This window comes from Nymphaea colorata, chromosome 3 (genome assembly GCF_008831285.2).
Source record: "Nymphaea colorata isolate Beijing-Zhang1983 chromosome 3, ASM883128v2, whole genome shotgun sequence".
NCBI lineage: Eukaryota > Viridiplantae > Streptophyta > Magnoliopsida > Nymphaeales > Nymphaeaceae > Nymphaea > Nymphaea colorata.
The window spans coordinates 194528-199527 of NC_045140.1; positions in this window are offsets into that span (position 1 = coordinate 194528).

A 5000-nucleotide genomic window follows, 5' to 3' on the forward strand; every position below is an offset into this window, starting at 1 on the left:
TGATCCCTCCTCGTCCACGCTTGCCTCTACGTTGAAGATCAACAGCCCGAACATTGGTGCCTTCCCCTTGAACACGAAGGAGAAGAAAGGCTGAGTTCGGCACAAGAGAAGATCGAAGTCCCCAAGGAGCTTTTCAGTGGACAGAGAAATCTAGGGTCGCATTTGACAAACTCAAATCGGCCTTGATGACCGCTCCAGTTTTGACACTCCCTGACTTCACCAAGACCTTTACAATTGAAACCGATGCATGTGAAGTTGGCGTTGGGGCCGTCCTCGGCCAAGAGGGTCATCCCATCGCATACATGTCGAAGGCCCTAACCAGTAGGGCGAAACCTCTCTCAACGTATGAGAAGGAATTGCTTGCCATTGTGATTGCGGTGGAGAACTGGCATCCTTATTTGATTGGACGCAGATTTATAGTAAGGACCGATCAGAATAGTTTGAGATACATGCTTAAGCAACGTGTATCCACCCCCACACAGCAACGCTGGTTAGCCAAATTATTGGGGTACGATTTTGAGATCGAATACAAGAAAGGTCCTGAAAATAAGGCGGCCGATTCCCTATCACGCCTTACCGAACAGTTCATGACACTGTCAGTGGTGGAAACCAACTTATGGGTACGATTGGCCAACGATCAAGATAATGACCAATCGACCAAGTTACTTAAGGCTGCAGAAAAGCAGAATCCGGGTTCCATCCCTTTACATTCGGTTAAAGGGGATCTTCTTTTTAGGAAGGGTCGAGCTGTTGTCCCTCCTAATTCAGAGCTGAAACGAGAACTTCTGCAGCATTTCCATGACTCGCCTGCTGCAGGACACGAAGGGGTCGCGAAGACTGTAAGTAGAGTCAAGGCCCAGTTCTGGTGGCGAGGACTGAAGGTCGACATGCAAAGATATATCCGTCAGTGCAAAATCTGCCAGAGGGAGAAATATGAGGCGATCAAGCCTCCCGGGCACCTAAATCCTCTCCCCATCCCTACACGACCATGGACGGATATCACCATGGATTTCATTGATGCTATGCCTCGCTCAGAAGGAAAAGAGGCAATACTAGTTGTGGTTGATAGGCTGTCTAAATACAGCCACTTTGCACCATTGCCACGGCTGTACCAAGGGCCAATGGTGGCTCACGTCTTCCAGGAGTACATTGGAAAGCTCCACGGGATGCCTCAGACGATCATCTGCGACAGAGACTCAATTTTTATGAGCGCGTTCTGGAAGGAGTACATGAAGACGTTAGGTACAGAACTTCGGTTCAGCACTGCCCATCACCCGCAAACCGACGGGCAAAGCGAGATTGTAAATCGGTCTCTCGAGACGTATCTCAGATGCTTCGCGGGAGAAAGACCTAATTCATGGGTCAAATACTTACCCTGGGCCGAGTGGTCTTACAACACGAGTTGGCACTCGTCTGCAGGGATGACTCCCTATGAGGCAGTCTACGGGTTTCCACCTCCCACAATTCCTACGTATGAGGGAGGTAGTGCCTTAGAAGATAACGTGGACTGCGAGCTGCGCACAAGAGAAGAGGTCCTGGACTCCTTAAAACAAAATTTGATTAAGGCGCAGAACAGGATGAAGCAGGTCTACGATAAGGGTAGACAAGACCGAGAATTAGAAGAGGGGCAGTACGTATGGTTGAAGAGGCTTCCTCTGAAGCAGAAGTCTCTAATGGGGCAGCCATACTCGAAACTTCTGCCACGTTACTATGGGCCATATCCCATATTACAGAAAGTCGGCAAGGCCGCATACCGATTGGGATTGCCCAGAGAGGCACAAGTCCACCCTGTGTTTCATGTCTCTCGCTTGAAACCACATCAAGGCGAGATACCGACTATAGTGGAACACGTGCCAGACCAGTTGCCAACACCTTACAAAATTTTAAAGCACAGATACACGAGAAGGCAAGGCAGAACAAGGCATGAAGTACTGGTCGAGTGGGAAGGCCCCGACCAAGGAACCTCTTGGGAAGAATTTGGGTCAGTTGCTCATCGTTTTCCCTCTTCCAGCGCTCGAGGACAAGCACAAGGTAGGGAGGGGGAATCTGTTACGGACCTACCAGATGGTCCAGACCCAGGCGAGGCTGAACAGCCCGAGCCAAGCACTAGACGGAGAAGAGCATCAGATTTATGGGTTCGGTCTTTGCAGCTCTTAGCCGAAGAAGCTCCCAAGGAGGCTAACGAAGCACCCGGTCAGGTTGCAGTGGGAGGAGCGGGAGGAGCAGCCACGTCCGCAACGGTGCTCGAACAGGATGAACCTCTGGGACACACTGAACCGATTGTAGAGCTCACCGAGCATAGGCTAGACGCACCCCACTCGAGCTCGACATTCCTAAACCACGAGGTCATCTAAAGACCAAGGGTCTTAAGCGAATGGCTCGGTCAACCAGACCGAGCCCTTACACCAAAATGCGAAGTGAGGGCGTTAACCCTCACGAGGTCCCCCTCCTTGGGCTCGCAAGGTTCAAGGAGTCGTGTTAGCACTTAGGCGTTTATTTTAACTTTAGTACTTAGCTTTTGTTAACTCGTTTTTACTTGGCGCCTTTGAGATTCGAATTCAAGACCTAAGCCGGCGGGTTGTGCCGAGCGCCTTGAGTTTTTTAGACTTTGGGTTTGGATCCGCGCGTGTTAATCCCGGATCATTTTAGGTTTGTATATATTGTATTGGATCCTATACAAATGCATCTAAGAAATCATATTTTGGCTCATTTGCGAGTTTCGACTCTCTCTCCTCTCCGAGGATTCCATCTCTTCGACCCCCTCTCTCTACCCGAGTTAGGAGCGTCTCCATCCGAATCCCCTTGCCCCCGTCGTCCGTGTAGACCTCGGCCTCAAGGAAGAAAAACAAGGCGGATCCCCTCCCACCGGCGGTGATCCCCCCTCGTCCACGCTTGCCTCTACGTTGAAGATCAACAGCCCAAACATTGGTGCCTTCCCCTTGAACACGAAGGAGAAGAAAGGCTGAGTTCGGCACAAGAGAAGATCGAAGTCCCCAAGGCTTCGATTCGACGGCTTAACAAGGTTAGTACTCGGATCATTGAACTCTTCCATTCGGCTTGGAGTTGTTCGCTTCCGGAGCCTCACCCGCGACCTAGGCCCTTTGCTCGGCATACCCGAGTGACTGGTTTGAGGATCCACGGTGCCCCTCCCTTGGTGCACTCTCTTCCCCGCTTGGAATCGGTTTTCTATTCGTAGGAACCAACCCAAGCCAGCCCTCACGGTTCACGACGGCTGCATCAACAAAAAGATCACTTCCACCGTCGGCTCCAAATTGAAGTTGGCGAGAAATCCAGCTGCTTAGAAGGACTCAAAATCACGGTTCAATATCGAGGTTTGGGCCCCAAAACCACTTCATTGGAATCGCCTCTTCGTGGTGAGCAACATAGATGAATTTGGGCAAATTCGGCCCACGAGAAGATACAAATCGCCTCGGCCGGAAATCTGGTCGGAGCTAAGATGCCGCTGCAATTCCCGGCGTCAACCATTGTTCCCGGCGTGAAGGACAGTCCTGCCCCTCCGCCATCGAAGGCCCCTGCAGATTCGAGAAGGGCACAAGCATCAATTCGGACGAGGAGCTAACCCTAGCCGCGGCGCGTGAAGGAGCGCCTTCCCTTGGCCGCCGGTCTATTCCAGGTAAGTTTCCCTACCGCGAACCCTAGCCGCTCGATTCTCCACGTGTCAAGCATCCACCAACCCGCGTCTTATCTGTCCTCGTAGCCAGCCACGTGTCCTCACCAGCTAGCCTAGTCCCCTCCGAGAATCCCTCTTGGATCACGAGCTCCCAGCTCGCACTTGTCACCTCCGCCACCTTCCTTTTTGGCATATTTTCCCTTGCGTCAAACCCTAACGCCTCAGCCCTCCATCGTGACACTTGTCCGCATCTCAGCCCTCTCGCGCCTAGTCACCCGCCTACGTGTCTGCCACCTGTCCCGCCTGGTCCCACTTGGAGCCTCGCCCAGTCCACGCGGCTGCCACCTCACCAAACCGCGTGCCACCTACACCCGAGCGTTTTGGCAAGTCCCTAGCCGCGCGCTCCCCTTTCCCGTTTTCTCGCCCATCTCCTCTATCTTCATCTCAACCCTAAACCGCAGTCCTCCTTCACCGCTCATCTCCTCCATGTGTCACCCATCTCGTTAGAGAGAGAGAACTCGAGGAATCTCGAGTGCCACCTCCCTGATTGCTTAATCTCCTTAGCAATCAATCTCGATCTCCTTCCTACTTTCTAGGATCGTGATCTCTTCTTCCCTTCTCGCTAGCCTTTCCCCTAGCGAGCTTCTCTAAGAGCCGTTGATCTTGCCACGTGGCAAGACCCGACGCACTCACTTGGCTAGACCGCCAAGCCCGAGCCCACCTAGCTAGGTCAACCTCACGCGTCGTCAAACCTAGGAGCTCACTTCCCACCCTCGATCCGAACCTACTTGACCTTAGGACTTAGTCAACCCTCTGACTTCTAGACTTAGCCCACTAGGTCAACCCTCCAACTTGACCTAACCCTAGTCTTTTCGAGCCTACCTCGAGATTGCCCGAACCTAATTCGACCGGACCCATCACTTGGTCCAATAGTTAACCTACCCTCTAGAACCCACTACCGCACTCGGTCGCTCTTGACCAACTCCCCCGAGCTTAGGCTCAACCCTAGCCAACCCGCATTGGCCTACCCTCTTAGTTAGAAACCCTAACACCCCTCCTAAACCTCATCTCTCCCTCGGCCTACCCCATCCTTAACCTCTCTTAACCAGACCGACCATACCCTTCTAGAGCCCAGTCGTTGCCGAGCCCAGCCGTGCCTTAGTTAGGATTAGGTGTAGCTGTTCCGTCGACCGCCCCCGTGGTCGACCCTCTTCCGTCGGCACCTTGCCGGCGTCCGTGGCCGAGCCACACCCGCAGAAGGAAGGTAGGCGCTGCCGATCACGGCACTCGCCCCCCTCGTCACTCTGCCGGAGTCCGCGTTGCAGCAGCAGCATCGGCGCACTCGGACGCGCGCCCTCCGCCGACCAAC